The sequence below is a fragment of the Mobula birostris genome, chromosome 18 (assembly GCF_030028105.1).
Source record: "Mobula birostris isolate sMobBir1 chromosome 18, sMobBir1.hap1, whole genome shotgun sequence".
Taxonomy (NCBI): domain Eukaryota; kingdom Metazoa; phylum Chordata; class Chondrichthyes; order Myliobatiformes; family Myliobatidae; genus Mobula; species Mobula birostris.
Window position 1 is genome coordinate 26968434 of NC_092387.1, and position 19474 is coordinate 26987907.

At 41.8% G+C, this 19474-nt stretch overlaps 1 protein-coding gene across 1 annotated transcript in view; it reads left to right on the top strand.

Annotated features, from left to right (window-relative positions):
* hcn4 (hyperpolarization activated cyclic nucleotide-gated potassium channel 4) overlaps window positions 1–19474 on the top strand; it is a 534013-nt gene that overhangs the window by 387185 nt on the left and 127354 nt on the right. The window lies entirely within an intron of this gene.

Sequence of the window (19474 nt, forward strand, 5' to 3'; positions counted from 1 at the left end):
AAAATAAACTTTATTCAGAGTAAATGTTATACACAAAAGAAGAAATAGTACAAAACTTTTTCATTCATAATCAATGCATTTAGTCATGTTAAGTTCTTCTTTAAAATCATAGCTTTATTATCTCTCACATGCCCCCCCCCCGCCGTTTGAAGGCTTCCCCACCCAACTCAGCCTCTCCATATGCAGTACTGGAGGGATGCTAGACTGTGGTTCTACCCCACAGCGCATTTGTGTTGGCTCCACCAACCTTCAGTGCATCCTTCAGAATGTACTACTGCAGCCCAGCATGTGCCAGTCGGCAGCGTTCCCTTATCGACAACTCATTGTGCTGGAAGTCCAAGTTTTGGGTAGATCAAAGGGTGTCTTTTACTGTGTTGGTGATCTTCCAGTGACACTTGATGTCTGCCTCACTGTGTGTCCCTGGGAATAGCCCATATATCAGGGAGTCCTCTGTTATATAAATGCTTGGGATGAACAGAGGCAAGCACCCTTGCTTCCTTCTCCATACCTTTTTAGCAAATCCAGTCTGCAAAGAGGTGGGTGACCATCTCTTCCACACCATAGCCATCCCAGGGGCAACTTGTGTAGGGGATATTATTTTGTCTCTACAGGAAGGATCCACCTATCAGTTCATCTTCATTTCGCTCCACACTCAATCAGTCCTAATTACTCTGTGATTACTCTATCTATCTATCTAGTTTACATCCACCTAAAATGATTCACAACCTCATTTAGTAAGCCATCCCTAGGCCACAGTCAGTTCAATAAGTTCTCATCATTTCAGTCTGTTGAAACTTATAGACATTGATTCACACCCACCGTTCATTGTACCTTCACTGTGTCTGCTGACAGCTCCTCCAATCAGTTTACATACATCAGCCCTGACTCATTCCATTTGGGTCACACTTATTTCCCACTCACTCAGTTTCATTAACTCGCACTCCAATCTGTTTCCAGCATTGGTTAACTCACACAAAATGCTGGAGGAACTCAGCAGGTCAGGCAGCATCTATAAAGAGGAATAAACATTTGACGTTCCAGGCTGAGACCCTTCACTGGGACTGTAAAGGAGTGGAAAGAAATCAGCAACTATGTCTAGTTTTGTTTACAAAGTATTCCCTTTGCTGATAGCTGCATTGAATACTGTTGAATTTCCATACTGGTGGTTTCTTTAGCTACAGACTGGAGAAGGCAAGCAACTTTTAATTTAGACGCACTGACTAGTTGCAGTTCACAATAACATTAATTAGATAACTTTGAGATGCAATCCTCCACCTAAGCATTAGCACTCTTGTTTCTGGTAATTTTCATAATTTTTTTTAATAAATTGTAATTGTCTCTGGAGAAACTTACATAATTGTGAGAGTTTGAGGCCCTAATTCAATTCCAGCATTATTTTTCTCACTCTCCGGCGTAAATTCCATTATTTACAACATTCCTGGTTGACAGGCGAAGCCAGTGGATGCATATTAAAAATCTGTCAAGCATTTGCAGGTAATACAGTGAGTGAAACAAGACTAGTGAATTGACCCAGTGACAATCATCGTCTGGGTTTCATAAGGAAAGACATAAATACACATCAACCGATGTGAGGCAGTTTTGATTTAGTGTGGCTGTGACATGATAGATTGGTTGTTCAAAGCTGCAGTGCGTTGAGCTAACAGTATACACAAACTCTAGTCTTTTGCAGCACAGTGGCATAGCTAGTAGAGCTATTGCCTCACAGTGCCAGACTTGGATTCAGTTCTCTGGTGCTGTTTGAAGCAACAATCTGCTGGAAGAATTCAGTGGGTCATAGAACATAGTACACTATAGGAATGCACAGGCCCTTCAGTCCACGATGTTGTGCCACCATTTTAGCCTACTCCAAGATCAATCTAACTCTTCCCTCCTACATAGCCCTCCATTTTAATATCATCCATGTGCCTATTTAAGAATTTTTTAAAATGTTCCTAATGTATCTGCCTCAACTCTTGCCCTCACACCCCCACCATTTTCATGTAAAAAACTTATCTCTATATACCCCTATATTTTCCTCCAATTATCTTAATATTATGCCCCTAATACTAGTCACTTCTATCCTGGGAGAAAGTCTCTGGCTATTCATTTGATCTATGCCTCTACCACCTTATATCAAATTGCCTCTCATCCTTCTTCTCTCCAAAGAGAGAAGCCTTAGCTCACTCAACCTACCCTTATAAGACATACTCTCTAATTCAGGTAGCGTGGTGTTAAATCTCCTCTGCAACCTCCCTAAAGCTTCTACATCCTTGCTATAATGAGATGACCAAAAGTGACCACAAATGTTCAAATTGTGGTCTAAACAGGCTTTAATTATCTCACAGCTCTTAAACTCAATCTCCTGACTAATGAAGGACAGCACACCAAATACCTTCTTAACAACCCTTATCAACTCGAATGGCAATTTTGAGAGATCTATGGATGTGGACTCCTCTGTTCCTCAAAATGGCTAATATTCCTCCCATTCCTGCCAAAATTTCAGGACATATGCTGGTTTTATTAAACCTGATTCTGATTCATTAACCTTGTTTTCTCCTTTCAAATTCATCCTTCCAAAGTGAATCATTTCGCATTTCTCTGTGTTGAACCCCATCTGCCACTTCTCAGCCCAGCTCTGCAACCTGTCAAAGTCCCATTGTAACCTATGCCAACCTCTACACTATCCACAACTCCAACAACCTCTGTGTCATCTGCATCCTTACTAACCCACCCTTCCACCTTCTCATCCAAGCGTCGACAAGTATCTGTGGCAGGAAAGGAAATGTTGAAAACTAAGGTTGAAACTGCACTGCAGTGGATAGGAAGGCTCTGTAATAGGTTATCGAAAGTCCCCAACGCATCACCAGCACCAATCTACATGCCATCAAGGAAATATATAGAGAAAGATACCAGAAGAGCACCAGTTAATATAATGGAGGATCCCACCCACCATGCTAATGAACTGTTAGTCCCACTCCCATCAAGGCATCCACGCTGGGACACAAGCAGTAAGGCTGATCAAAACCTCCACCCACTAACCCACCCCTCCACATCAACAATGCTATTTTATCATTTCCTGTCAGTCACCTTATGTATGGACACTCCTGTGCCTAATGTCACTTAATGGACATACAATCAGTCTGTGTATATATGTTATCTTGTGTATTATATTTATTAGTTTATTATTATTATTATCATTACTATTGCTTCTTTATAGTTGCCTTCTTGTCTTCTTTTAGTTTTTGTGCTGCCTCTAGAGCAACAATTATTTCATTCCCTTTACACTTGTCTACAGGAATTACATTAAACAATGTTGAATCATGAATCTTGAATTTTAAAATCCTGCATCGTCTATTCTTTCCCTCCCACAATTGCTGCTCGATCTGCTGAGTTCTTCCAGCAGATATTTTTGTTGCACAAGATTCTAGAAACTGTTGTCTCTTGTGTCTCTGGTAAGTTCTGTTCATGAGTGTGTGAATTTCATCCGAGCACTCTTGTCTCCTCCTTCATATTAAAGCCATGCAGATTGGTGAGAAAATTGGCGACTATAAATTGTATAGAAGGCTGCTAGCATCTGGGAGGATTCTTTGTGAATAAGAAAAAAACTGGATTAATATAGGATTATTATAAATAGATGCTTAATGGTTGGCATGAACTCAATGGGCTGAAGGGTCTGTTTTCATGCTGCATCTCTCCAAGACTCTAATAGGTCTTGCAGAAATATTGCTGGATATATCCAATATGTGTATTGTCTCTCAAGGTGTCAGGAACATTTTTACAATGCAGACTAGACCTGTTGCAAGCCTAACCAATTAAAATCCAAATCTTCCAGCCCCCATGTAACAAATTTATCCTTGCTGACAGATTCTTAAGGAGAAGGAGACAGAAGGTGGAAATCAGGTGGTTTCTTGACGGTACCACTGTGTGAATCTTATATCATAACTCCCTATTCTCAGCTCCTTTTGTGATTTCAATCTCCAGCTGCATCCCGACTGCACATCTTTTAAGATCAGAGACACAGGAGACTGCAGATGCTGGAACCTGGAGCAGAGCACCAGTCCAGCCCAGATGAGGGACCTTGATTTGAAACGTTCACTGTCCATTTCCCTCCATAGATGCTGCCTTGAGTTCCTCTGCAATTTTTGTATATCTATTAAGATCAGGTCATTTTGAGAAACAACATTCAACTCTTTGTTCTTAGCATGACCTACAATGGTACAATGTGTGGATATGTTTTAAGTTCAGAGTATTTACTAACAAAAACCAATGCATTGGAAGGGGCTATTACAAACATTCCGTTGTCCGCAAATTCAGTTAACTTAGGACACTGTTTATTGAGCAAAGGAAGGAGATAAAAACTGCCACAACTTCTCCCAATAAAAGTGGTGTAATTTCTCCAGCAATAAGAGAAGTTAGTTGACAATAGCTGCATAGTAATTGAAGTTTCAAAGGTTTATTTATTATCAAAGTATACAACCCTGAAATTCTTCTTCTCCAGATAGCCACGAAACCAAGAAAGAAAAGAACTGCGGCACAATCCTCCTCCCTGCACAAAAAAATGAACAAAATGGAATAGGCACATTAACCCCCAAATCCTCTCCCCCCCCTCCACACACACACACACACACACAAATTTAGAAAGATCGGGTGGAGTGAAAAACACAGGATGTAAAAAACTATAAGTCTGAAAAAAGTCTGTAGTCCAAGCCCATATCCAAAATGCAGGAAACCTGGGTAATGTTCTTCAGGCACATCCTCAGGGTCTCCCCTCTCCGGAGCAGAGCGATCCCCCAGTGATTAAAAAGCAGTCTCCCCCTCACTAGCAGAGCAATCCCACCAGTGATCGAAAGGCAGGTAGCCGGTGCTCACCTTCCTCACTCAGCTCGATATTTGAATCAACCTCATTGTTTTAATCGGCGTACAATGGAAGCTTTAATCAGTGACATGGAATGAAGCATCGGCTCGCACTGCAGCTGTCCCGCAGCCTTCTCATCAAATCACCTCTGCCTCCCAGAATCCTCTTGGAGGCTGCAGAGCATTGGAACACCCAAACGATCTTCAAACTGTAAATCACAGGCTCCAACAGTCCCAGAATCACATTCAAGATGAAATACAAACATAAAAGACATAAAAGAAGATCATGGTTTCATGATCTATCCAGAAGATGTTGACAAAAAGAGCGTTATACACAGGCACTATCTTGACGGGAAGCATTTGTAATATGCTATTATATCAGTTATATCTATGCAGATATCAAACTTAATTGACAGTGGCATTGCCTGTTCTGAGTGATCAGAGAGACATACGGGACAGAAACAGACCCTTCAGACCATTGAGTCTACAACAACCATCAACCACCCATTTGCCTGAATCCAGGATTAATCCCATTTTTTATTCTCCTCATCAAATGCCCCGTACCTTTCACTCACCAATATACTGGGGACAATCTACAGTAAGCAACCTGCTAACTTGAACTCTGAGATGTAGGAGGAAACTGTGGGAAATCCATACCGTCAAATGGAGAATATGCAAACACCATGCCAACAGCATCTGCAGTTAACCCTGAACCCAGATCTTTGTTGCTGTGACACAGCAGCTGTACTTACTAGCTGTGTCCCTGTACTGCCCATACGGGAAAATAAAATAATCTAAGACACTAGAGATTCTGAAGATGCTAGAAGTCTTGAGCAACACAACAAAATGCTGGAGGAACTGAGCAACTCGGGATGCATTTATGGAGGGAAATAAACTGTCAACATTTGGGCCAAAACCTTTCATCAGGACTGAAGAAGGGTCTCGACCTGAAATATTGACTGTTTATTTTCCTCCACAGACGCTCCAGCATTTTGTGTGCGTTGCTCAATACAATAATCTTCCCACTTTTATGTTATTGCTTCTTGCCTTTTCGTATAATCAAAGTGATAACAGTGTTTTCTGGGGACAGATTTAATGAATATATTGTAAAGGTAAGGAGACACAAAGAAAACTTGCAAAATAACCCACAATGAGGAATACATAGCAAGTTCTAAGAATAATAAATATTGATCTGTCTTTCTACAGTACATGATCATTATTGTTAGGTAAAAGTCTTCACTTTTATCTTCATAACGACCGTGTTCTATGGGGAAAATATTAATATTTCTGATTGGAGGAAAGTCACAATCATGTGAGTTGGTCTTTTGCTTTCCAACCTAACCTTATCTTTCAACGATGGCAATAAAATACTTCAGCATATGCTGCTATAACAGGTGCTATCTAAACATGAGAACTTTAAAGTTCTTTTTACCCACCATCATAAATAATATGGGCAAATTCTTATACGTCCTTTCATAAACATGAAATTCTGCAGTTGCTGGAAACCCAAGAATAACCACACACAAAATGCTGGAGGAACTCAACAAGTCAGGCAGCATCAATGGAAAAGAATAGAATCAACGTTTTGGGCTGAGACCCTTTATCAGAACTGGAAAGGAAGGCGGAAGGCGACAGAATAAGAAAGTGGAGGGGTTAGGGGAATAGTACAAGCTGGCAGGTGACAGGTGAGACCAGGTGAGCGGGAAGGTGAGTGAGTGGGGAAGGGAGATTGAAGTAAGAAACCAGGAAATGATTGGTAGAAAAGTTAAAGGCTCAAGAAGGAATATGATAGGAGAGGAAGTGGACTATGGGAAAATGGGAAAGAGGTGATAGGCAGGTGAGAAGAAGAGAAGAGCATCCTGAGCAGCTGCATCACTGCCTGGTTCAGGAATTGCACCGTCTCGGATCGCAAGACTCTGCAACGGATAGTGAGGTCTGCTGAGAAGATCATAGGGGTCTCGCTTCTCACTCTGACAGTCATTTACACCACACGCTGCACCCACAAAGCTAACAGCATTTTGAAGGACCCCACGCACCCTTCATACAAACTCTTCTCCCTCTTGCCATCTGGCAAAAGGTACCGAAGCATTCAGTCTCTCACGACCAGTCTGTGCAACAGCTTCTTCCCCCAACCCATCCTCAATACACAGAGTCTAGACTGACATCTACATCATTTATTATTATATTGAAATTGTCCTCTACTGTGCCTATTGTCTTGTTTATTATTAATTAATTAATTATTGTACTACTGTGCACTGTTTTGTGCACTTTATGTAGTCCTGTGTAGGTCTGTAGACTAGTGTAGTTTTTGTGTTGTTTTACATAGTCTAGTGTAGCCTTGAGCTGTCTCACATAGTCTAGTGCAGTTTTGTGTTGTTTCATGTGGAACCATGGTCCTGGAGGAATGTTATTTCATTTTTACTGTGTACTGTACCAGCAGTTTATGGTCGAAACAAAAATAAAAAGCAACTTGACTTGACTTGAAGAGAATGGGTAGAAGGGGAGCTAAAATGGGAAAAAGAGAAAGAAAGATGGGGAGAGGGAGAGAAATTACAAGTAGTTCGAGAAATCAGTGTTCATGCCATTAGGTTAGAGGCTACTCAGACGGAATATGACGTGTTGCTCTGCTATATTTGTTCCAGAGTGACATAATTTGCTCCCTAGCCAATGGGTTACGTAGGATATAAAGTGGTAAAAAGGCCATTTGTGCTGAGTGGTTCATGCTGGGGCTTTTGCTCTACTTGAGCCTGCTCCAATTTTGTTGAGGTGAGGTCATTTTGGAGTGTTACCCCAATGAAAATGCAGGCAGCAGCAACCTCCCACTGAAAAGTAATCAGGTAATTCACTTTAGTGACTGATGTAGAGATGGACATTGGTCAAGGCACAAGGAGCACCTTCCTGCATTAAATACAATAATACTGAGGAACTTTTATACTCTCTTCAGAGAATAGATAGAGCTTTGGTTTCAGCTTTTCTGAAATATGTCGTGCAATACTCTTGCCATCATGCTCTGAGGTGCTAAGCAAGTTCTTATACTGAAGTCTTCAGAGAGAAGCTGGGTTTATCAACTTTGGTTTGGGCTTATTGAGAGGCGAGAGTACTGCACACTGAGACCCTAATGCATGTGGTATGGTAATGTAGTGACTAGTGTAAAATTATTACAGCAGCAGCTGTAAGATTGAGGTTCGATTCCCGGGGCTGTCTGTTTATACATTCTCCCCATGACCACATGGGTTTCCTCTGTGTACTCTGGTTTCCTCCCACTTTCCAAAGATGTACTGTGACAGTTAGTGACTTGCATTCTTATTATGTTGGTGCTGAAAGAGTAGTGATCCTTGTGGGCTGCCCAGCATAATCCTCACTGATTTGACTTGCTGTAAACAGTGCATTTCACTGTATGTTTCAATGTACTTGTGACAAATAAAGCTAATCTTCTTCTAATAGTTTTAATGATGGCAAGCACCTTGGACTGCAGTACTAGACATTGAGAGTTAAGGGGGAGGTCGATGTTGTGGCTCATGGGTCGGGCTTAATGAGAGGTGATCAGGCTTTGGAAGATTGAGAAAGAGTTGTCAGTTAGTATCCAAATCAAACATCACTGGACCGAGAGAAAGCAAGAGCCTGGAGATGCTGGAACCTGGAGCAACATGCAAATGGTGGTGGAACTCATCAGAATGAGCAATCTCTTCCCTGATTAAATGCCTTCGGGAATCCATATATACTACATCTACTGGTACCCCCTTACCCACCCTCTTTGTTACATCCTCAAAGAGCTCAGCCTGTGTCACCTTCTAGACCAGGACTTGGAAACAATCATTGTTGGGTAAGGTAAAGGTGTCAGGACATTTAGAGATAAGGAGGCTGAAGAAAGTTCATGGTGCTAGACTAACTAATGAGGTTAAAGGTCAGCTGATGAAGTGGATAATGGATGAATTGGTTGTAATTTAGTAAAAATCCACAGAGGTCCCAAATCATCAGAAAACATCAGATGCAACACCACGATTCAAAAAAGGGGGAAGGCAGAAATCAGCAAACCTGTAGTCCAATAAAGGGATCCTACCCCAACTTGGTAGCAGCTAGCACACTCACTTGACAATGCCAGTGATCGCTAATTGGGGTTCTTTTCCCACTGCTGTCTGTAAGGAGTTTGTATGTCTTCCCTGTGGCCATGTGGCTTTCCTCAAGGTTTCCTCTGCATTCCTCCCACATTCCAAAGAAATACAGTTAGGGTTGGGGTTATTAAGTTGTGGACATGCAATGTTGGTGCTAGAAGTGTGGTGACATTTATGGGCTACCTCCAGCACAATCCTCACTGATTTAATTTGACATAAATGATTTATTTCACTATATGCTTTTATATTTTGATGTACATGTGACAAACAAATCTGATCTCTAGCTAATCTCTCTTTTCCGGTCCTGATGAAGGGTCTGAGCCCTAAACGTCAGCTGTTTAATTTCCCTCCTTAGGTACTGCCTGATATTCCGAGTTCCTTTGCAATATTGTGTGTGTTGTTCCATATTTCCAGCATCTGCAGTATGCCTTGTACTGACACCGGCTCTGCTCCCTGTCCAAGCTAACTTAGAATCAACAGTATCCATTCATACCTTGCTAATTATAAACGAAGAGTATTGAATTCTGCACCAATGCTTCAGCAATATGAGTGCAAGTACTGTCATGGCAACTGAAAATTTAAATACAATTTAAAATAAATCTGGAATTTAATAAAAATATGGTAATAGAAAATATAAAAATCATAAAAGTTATAACCACCCACATGATTCAGTAGTGTCCTTCAGGGAACAGAATCTGCAGACTTTATCCAGTTTGGCTTATACTTATGTGACTTCAGACATACCATATGGTTGATACTTCTGTGCCTCCCAAGTTCAAAGTTCAAAGTAAATTTATTATCAAAGTATATGTATTTATTACTAAATTTATTATTTAGTATATGTCACCATATGCTACCCTGAGACTCATTTTCTTGAACACATTAACAATAGACCAAATAAATACAAAGAATCAATGAAAAACTACACACAAAGGTGGATTAAAAACCAATATTGTTTGTGGAATGGATCTATTCCAAATTGCCTACCGTCACAAAAGATTAACAGCAGATGCCATTTCATTGGCTTTTTACTCGGCCCTGGAATATCAGGATGCTCTTTATTGACTATAGCTCGACGTTCAATATTATCATTTCCTCAAAACTAATCAATAAGCCTCAAATCTTAGGCCTCAGTATATCCTTGTGCACCAGGATCCTCGATTTCCCCAGCTGCAGACTCCAAGTCAGTTTGGATTAGCAACGTCTCCTCCGCTATCTCGCTCAGCACAGGTGCACCACAGGGCTGTGTATTTAGGACTCTGCTCTGTGACTGTGAGGTTAAGCACAGTTCCAATGCCATATTTAATTTTGCCGAAGATACCACCGTTGTTGGTGGAATCAAAGGTGGCAACAAATCATCATATAGGAGGGAGGTTGAAAATCTGATTGAGTGGTGCCACAACAATAACCTTACACTCAATGTCAGCAAGATCAAGGAGATGATTATTGAATTCCGAAGGAGGAAACTGAAGATACATGAGTCAGTTCTCTCTGAGGGATCAGAGGAGGAGATGATCAGCAACTTTAAATTTCCCTGTGTTATCATTTGAGAGAATATGTCCTGGCTGCAGAACATTAGTGCCATTATAAAGTAGGGCAGTGTCTCTACTCATCCAAAACTTTGAAAAGCTTCTATAGGTGTGTGGTGGGGAGTATATTGACTGGTTGAGTCACGACCTGGTATGGTAGCGCCATGCCTTTGTCTAGAAAAAGTAGTGGCTACAACCCCGTTCATCATGGGTAAAGCCCTCCCCACCAGTGAGCCCATCTACATTGAGTGCTGTCACAGGAAAGCAGCATCCATCATCAAAGACCCACCACCATCCAGGCCATGCTCTCTTCTCACTGGTGCCATCAGGAAGAAGGTTCAGGAGCCTCAGGACTCACACCAGCAGGTTCAGGAACAGCTATTACCCCTCAACCTTCAGACTTTGGAACCAGGCGGGATAACTTCACTCACCCATCACTGAATTGTCACACTGAACTGGACTCACTCTCAAGGACTCTTCATCTCATCTTCTCAATATTTTTTGCTTATTATTATTTTATTTTTATTATTTGTTTTTTTGTCTCTTTTAGTACTTGCACAGATTTTGTTGCACGTTGGTTGTTCATCCATCCTGTTGGGTGTGGTCTTTTATTGATTTCTTTGTGTATGCTGTCTTTTCTGTGATTGCCTACCAGGAAATAAATATCATGGTTTTATATGGTGACATATATTACTTTGACAATAAATTTACTTTGAACTTTGAACTTGGGTTTCCTCTGTGTGTACCGGCTTCCACCCACAGTCCAAAGAAATACCAGTTAGGAGGTTATTTGGTCATTGTAAATTGTCTTGCAATTAGTCTAATATTAAATAGGTGGGCAGTGTGGCTCCTTGAGCTGGAAGGGCCTGTTTTGTGTGGTATCTATAAATAAAATAAAATTAATCAATTAATGACAAACTGTGCAATTACAAAAGAACAAATAATAATAATGAAATAAGTAAAAATAATATCGGGAACATGGATTGTAGAGTCCTTGAAAGTGAGTCCATAGGTTTTGGAATCTGTTCAGAGTTGAGGTGAATGACATTAACCACACTGGTTCAGGAGACTGACTGTTGGCGGGCAATAACTGTTCATGAAACTGGTGGCGGGCTACCCTAGTTCTGGGCAATTGGTGATGGACAATAACTGTTTGCTTCGCCATTGGTGACCACTTTCTGTGAATTAATAGGTGTATTATAAAGCTACAAAAAGTGGATGGACCTTGTAGTCTAGGAACCATGATAATATTGTCACAGATGGTGTTTGTATAGTTTATCTTTCAAAAACTAGCAGTATTTCTCTACTTTTTATCAAACATCCTTGGAGTGAGTGTGAATAAAACCAATAAAATGCTGAAAACACTCGAAAGGTCAGGCAGAGTTAACATTGCAGGGAGACTCTTCATCTTTATGGAATAAGCATGACATACTTCGATAGACTACAAAAGATGTCTGGAGGGTGTACATGATTGGATGGTTGAAAATGCAAAGGAAGATGAACTGCTAGGGAAGCTTAATGGATCAGGCAGTTCCTGCAGCCAATTGGTTTGTTCTAGATTACAGCATCTGCAGTCCCAGGTAAGGTTTTCAAGCCTCAGGTTACTCCCTGCTGCACATATCAAATCGTCTTGGTCTTCCTCTCTATTGCCTTTGAGATGTAGCACAGACATTTTAGAGTCGTAGAACATAGAAACAGGCCCTTCGGCCCATCACATCCATGCCAGCCTTTTGGCCTGCCTACATTGATTGAATTAACATAATTGGGTGTAAAAGAAGGTGGGACAATAGTGTAGCAGTTAGCAAAATGTTTTACACTGCCATCAATCAGGGTTCAATTTCTGCTTCTGTCTATAAGGAGTTTGTACGTTCTCCCTGTGACTGTGTAGGTTTCCTCCCACATTCCAAAGACATTGGGTTAGTAAGGGTTAGTGAGTTGTAGCATGCAGTGTTGGCAGGGAAACATTTGAGGGCTGCCCCAGGAGCATTCTCATATTGTGTTAGTTGTTGACACAAATGATACATTTCACTATATGTTTTGATGTTTTGATGTATATGTGACAAGTAAAGCTAATCTTTACAGTCAGTTCAAAATCTTTACACCTTTACATTTGGCCCACATTAGCCTCCTGTGCCTCATCAATTTGGAAAATTAACCTATGGTTATCATCCCTTTCTGAATTTGGTTTTGTTGATAGATTGACAAAATTTACTGCATGGACCTTCAAAGTGCTGTTCTGATAAAAATCGGTAGAGGATTTTTCCTCAGGGAAGGAGAGCAATGCATTTTACACATTATTGGAAAAGCAAGAGTTCTGATTAAATTTAGGAAACTTGAATATTTGTATCGATCAAGTAGTACAATGGAGAGGCAAAAGAGTTTGTGCAGATGCTGAAAATCCTGAGTAACACCCACAAAATGCAGGAGGAACTCAGCATCTATGGAAAGGAATAAAGAGTCAACATTTCAGGTTGAGACCTTACACCAGAACTGGAAAGGAAGGGAGAAGAAGCCAGAACAAGAAGGTGGGAGAGGGAAAGGGGTACATGCTAGAAGGTGATAGGTGAATCCGGGCTGGAGGGAAGGGAGGGAAGTGGAGTGATAAGCTAGGAGGTGATAGATGGAACAGGTAAAGGGCTGAAGAAGAAATCTGATAGGAGAAGAGAGTGGAGCATAGGAGAAAGGGAAGGAGCTGGAGCACCAGAGAGAAATGATAGATGGATGAGGAGAAGAGGAGTAAGGAGGGAACTGGAAAAGGTAATGGAGAAAAAAAGGAGGGGGACGAAGGAGAAATTACTGGAATTATTGGGTGGGTGGATGAATTCCCTTCTCTTCTCCTCACTTGCCTATCACCTCCTCTGGTGCTCCGGCCCCTTTCCTTACTCCAATGGGAGATTCTACCTTACCTGCTAAGTTCCTCTAGCACTTTGTGTATGGTACAATAGGAAGAGAGAAGATGGGGATGAAAGATGTCACCATCTTGACCCACTGGCTTTCGAAGATGTCCTCAATGGTGGGAAGGCTTGTGCCGATGATGGAGCTGGCCAAGTCTACAACATTCTGCAGCCTCTGTTGATCCTGGGCAGTGGACCCTCCATATCAGGCTCTGATGCAACTAGTCAGAAAGGTCTCCAAGGTACGTATATCCGTAGAAATTTACTAGTCTTTAGCGACATGGCAATTCTCTTAAAACTCCTAGTGGCCACTGGCATGCCTTCTTCATAATTACATCAATATATTGGACCTGGGAAAGATCCACTGAGATGTTAACATTCAGGAACTTGAAGCTACTCACCCTTTCCACTGCTGACCCCCTAAATAAGGACTGGTGTTCTCCCATATGCAATGTTCCTGTAGTTCATGGAGCAGCCTTGAATGACACCTAGTTCCGTTTTCACAGATGAATTGTTTCATCTTAGAAACAGCAGAAAGTCCTTCAACTATCTGGTCAGGTAGCAGATGGGTAGAGAAAAGCAAAGGCTATTGCTTCAAGTTGTTAACTCTGAAATATTGGCTATGTTAGTCTGACCTGTCAGTTATTTCCTACGCATATTTTTTACTTCAGGATTCTAGCACCTGCAATATTTTGCATTTCAATGAGATTCATTCCACCACCAGCTCAGTCCATATGTCCAGTTCAATTAAAACCATGCTAACACCGTCAATAATCATTCAAAACTAAATGTTAATAAGTTTTTAAAAATATTTTAGTGGAGTCAAAGATATGGGAATAGGGCAGCACAATAGGATTGAGGTGAAGGATCTAGTGAGGGTCCAATAAGCCAGCTCCTATTTCTTATCTTAGTGAAGGAGAGATACAGCAGAGAAATGGGTCCTTCATCCACCTGAGGCCAAACTGACCATCAAGCACCCAGTATTTTATACTAACCCTACCCTAACCCATTTCGTTTGCCCCACTTCCCCATCAATTTCCACCCACACAGATTTTGCCATCCACTTGGGTAACTTAAAATGACCAATTAAACAACCAAACTGATGTAGGGTCTTGACATAAAGCGTCAACTGTTCATTTCCTTCCACAGAACTCCTCCAGCATTTTTTATGTGTCAGCCAACCAACTTGCCTGTTTCTCATATTAGATTCAACTTTCAATTTTATTGTCATTGTGCCGAGTACAGATACGAAGCCCATGAAATGCATTTAGCATCTGACCAGAAATGCAAAGAATAGTGTTATTTACAAAATAACTGCAAATAAAAAGTAAGTGCTACAGCACACAAATATAAAAGTACTGAGACAGTACAATACGGATGCAATACTGCTTAGTGCTGTGATGAGAGGTTCAGCAGTGTCACAGCCTCAGGGAAGAAGCTCCTCCTGTGCCTGCTGGTGCGGGGACCGGAGGCTCCTGTAGCACCTACTGGATGGGAGGAGAGTGAAAAGTCCATGGTTAGGGTGAGATGCATTCCTGATAATACTTTTCCCCCTGCCCAGGCAGCATTTATGGTAGATGTTCTCAATGGTGGGCAATTGGGTGCCGATAATCCACTGGGCAGTTTTCACCACATGCTGGAGTGCTTTGCGGTCTGATATGGGACAATTGCCATACCACAGTGAGATGCAGTTGGTGAGTATGGTCTCAATGGTACAGCAGTAAAAGTGGTATAACAGAGGGAACCAGTGTGCTTGGGAGAAACCTACATGGGGTCACATAGAGAATGTACAGCTCCAACTAGACGCACCTGAGATCAGGATTGAGCCTGTGTCACATGAGCTGAGAGGCATTCATTCCGTTAGCACCTCTGCCATGCTATTCTAAGCTCCTTGGAGGAAGCCTCTGTTTAGATTGAAGTCGGAGCACTACAGCAAAGAAATAGTCCATTACCCATCTAGTCCATGTCAACCTGTTTTTCTGCCAAGCCCCATCCACCTGCAACTGGACCGTAACCCTCCAGACCCCTCTCATCCAAGTACCGTACCTACTCAAATTTCTCTTAAATATTGCAATTGAACCCGCACCCATCCCTTATGCTGACAGCTCATTCCACACTCACACCACTCCCTGAGTGAAGAAATTCCCCATCAGGTTCCTCTTAGTATTTCACCTTTCATGCTTAACCTACGAACTCTAGTTCTAATCGCAACCAAAACCTGAGGGAAAGACTACATGTATTCAGCCTTTTACACCCCTCATATTTTCCCCTCATTCTCCTGAACTGCAGGAAATTAAGTCCTAACTTATTCAAGCTTTTCCTATAACTCAAATCCTCAAGTCCTGGCAACATCCTTGTAAAGTTTCTCCTCACTTTTTGTTTGTCATTCCATCTATTCCATTCTCTGTACCCTCTGTGGAATAAGTCCTTCCAGCACAATGAGCTACACCGTCCAGCAAACCACCTATTTAACACTAGCCTAATCACAGGTCAATTTACAGTGACCAATTAGCCATCTAATTGGTACGTCTTTGGAACGTGGGAGGAAACTGAAGCTTCTGTAGAAAAACCCACACATTACACAGGGAGGACATAGAGACTTCTTACAGGCAGTGCCAGAATTGAACTCCAAATACTGAAACACCCTAAGCTGTAATAGCCACTAAGCTACAGTGGCACCCTATGTTTATGTAAAATAGGCCCTTGTCTGCTTATCAGGTGTGGAGATATTTTTATAGTTTAAATTCAGTTGTCACATGTAGATTGAAACTTCAAAACCTTTCGTGAAATGCGTCGTTTTGCATCAGCAACATGCTTCTGGTGTTAACATAGCATGCCTACAACTCACTAGTCCTAAATGTACCTCTTTGGAATATGGGAGAAACCCGGAGAACCCGAAGGAAACCCATCCAGTCACAAGGCGAACATATAAACTCCTTACAGACAGCAACAGGATTCAAACTCCAACTGGTGCTGGAAAGTGATTGTGCTAACCACAATGCCACCGGTCCTTTGAGAATTAAAGAAGTCCTCCCCTCCTTAAGCACCAGAATTTACCACAATACCAATAGAGACAGTACCGTAGCAGGCCAAGGCATGTTCATGAGCATCGTGACTAATGTCAGTCACCTACACCAACATCTGGAATTCTTTGCATACCTCCCTCACTGTGTTTGAGGTTGGAACCAAACATAAATAACAAAACTGAGCATGTTGATTTTTACAGGCTGTGTAGACGTGTCTTCCATAAAATAGGCACACCCATGATCCAATAGAGGGACTGACTTGGAGTGAATGATCCTGTTCTTTTCTCTTATCCCTACCTCCTGACGCTACTAAAGTTGAAGAAATTTGGATCAGTGTCATTTCTGGCAGCTTGCTGTGTGCAGTATTAACGCTGCCATTCCAACATTATTAAAGTGACTACATCTCGAAGGTAATTAATTGGCTGAAAGGACCTTCAAATGTTCTAAACTTGCGAAAGGCATTAGAGCATGAAATTGCCAAGGTGTGGTAAGCTATTGACCATGTGCTGTTAAAATTCAATAGTGCAGATGGATACAACAGTTGGCGTAGTTTCTGTGTAAAATGCCTCTGTGACATTATGATTCTGAGTGAAGGGTCTCGGCACAGAACGTCAGCTGTTTATTCCACTTCATGGATGCTGCCAGGCTTTCTGAGTTTGCAGCAATTTGTGTGTAGTCTTCAAGGGAAACAGTATCTCTTGTTTGCACCTCTTATGTCATATTTTTACTTTTAATGTGCTAATTAGTATGTAATGTGGTAGCCCCTGGGTTTGGGAAGTTCCTTTGTTTCCTTGCACCTAACTCATCATGGTTCCCAGATGTATGGGGAGATGGTTAAATGGCTGCTGATACTCATACATATGTTTTGTGTTTATAATCAGTCAGACTTACTCATTTCTACCTTGGAATTTATTTATTATTATTTTTGTTTTCTTCTATATTATGTATTGCATTGAACTGCTGCTGCTAAGTTAACAAATTGTATGACGCATGACGGTGATAATAAACCTGATTCTGATTCTGAAAACAGTAAGAGTGAGATACATTGGTTGAGTTTTAAGCGGGGGGGGGGTGCAAAGGGAGGTTATCTACTTTGGTGTAAAGAATAGGAAGGCAGAATATTGTTGAAACAGAGTGACTCCAGAACTCCACAGTGCTGAGGTGTTCGCGGTATCTTTGCATATGAAACACAAATGTTAGCCTGCAAACACACTCAGTGGCCACTTTGTTGGGTACACCTGTACAGTAGTTTGTTAATGCAAATATCTAATCGGCTGAAACTCAAACAGAAACATGGAGAAATGGTTAAGAGGTTCAGTTGTTGTTCAGACAAATACCAGAATGGGGAAGAGAAGTGATCTAAGTGACCTTAACTGTGGCATGATTGTTGGTGCCAGACGGGGTGGTTTGATTATCTCAGAAACTGTTGATCTCCTGGGATTTTCACACACAACAGTGTCTAGAGTTTACAGAGGATGGTGCAAGAAACAAAAAACATTGTGTGAGCGGCTGCTGTGTTGGCGAAAAGACCTTGTTAATGACAGAGATCAGAGGAGAATGGACAGACTGGTCGAAGGTGGCAATAACTCAAATGCCAACACATTACAACAGTGGTTGCAGAAAAGTATGGCTGGATGCACAACACATGGAACTTTGAAGTGGATGGGCTGGAGCAGCAAAAGACCACAGACATACACCCAGTGGCCAATTTATTAGATACCAGAGGTGCCTAATAAACTGGCCACTGAGTGTATAGCAGCCAATGAGACAAGTAGAATGGAGACACAAGGGACTTCTCGCATCTAAAACAATAATATGCTGGAGGAACTCACTGGGTCGAGCAGCCTCTGTCGGGGGGGGGGGGGGAGGCTTAATTATTAGCATTTCATGTCAAAGGTTTGTGCAAGGACTCAAAGTGCAGGGCTTCAACCGAAACTGTCAACAATTACTTCCCCCCTCCTCCATCATAGCCACTGCTGAGCTACTACAGTTTACTTGTTGCTTGAGACAAAGAGAATGTTTGTCTTAATTGCCAAAAGGATTGACTATAAATGTCTGTCCCTCACCGTACTTGTACATGTGGCAATAAACTTGACTTGACTTCACGGAACAGGGTTATCGAGCTGGATGATGAGAGAACAGTTTTCCTTCTGGGGGATTCTAGAACCAGCAGGAGTCAATGTTTCAGAATTAAATGTTACCCAGGGTGGGTGATGAACAATTCCTCTCAGATGGTGGTGAATCTTTGTAACTCTTTACCCCAGGGAGCTGAGGCGGTTGAATCATTAAGTATATTCAAGGGTGACCTGAGTAGATCTTTTACAAAGTTAAAGTAAATTGATTATAAAGGAAAAAAAATACTGTACAAAAGTCTTAAGCACATATATGTATCGTAGCTAGGGTGTCTAAGACTCTTGCATAGTACTGTATTTGTCAACATGGAGCAGAGAGCAGGTTTGTAAATCTGGTGGGAGCAAAGGATGTTGGAAATGGTGAGAGTGGAGTGCTGCGGGAGGGGTGTGGGACAGGTGGCAGAGAAGAAGTGTCAGGGCTGAGCGTGGTATGGGTGCAGTCACACCCAGCTCTGAAACACCAGGCAAGATTATCCGATTTCAAACAATTGGTTTATTGATCATTACAGAATATCTCTCAGGTGCTTTCCACTCCCTCCTCTCACCCTTCCCCGTTTCCCAACCATGATTCCCTCTCCCTGCTCCCTTCCCACACACAGTCCACAACAGAGACCCATATCACTCACATATGTCATGAAATTTGATTTCTTGTTGTAGCTCTACGTATGTAGCTTACAGAGAAAGTTAGCAAAGGAATGGGATTGCTTTGAAAATTGATGGGCCAAATGGCCTCCTGTATCTGAATAAGGAAATGTTGAATGTACTGCAGATGCTGGAAGTTGAAGTAAGTGCATGACATCCTGAAGCCAAGCAGTAGATCACGCAGCACATGAAGCCATGGGTCATGACCTTCCATTAACTTGGGAGGGACCCCACTGGACCTCCTGGTTGAAGGCAGGCCTCTGTGCGTGCAGCTGTAGGAATGCT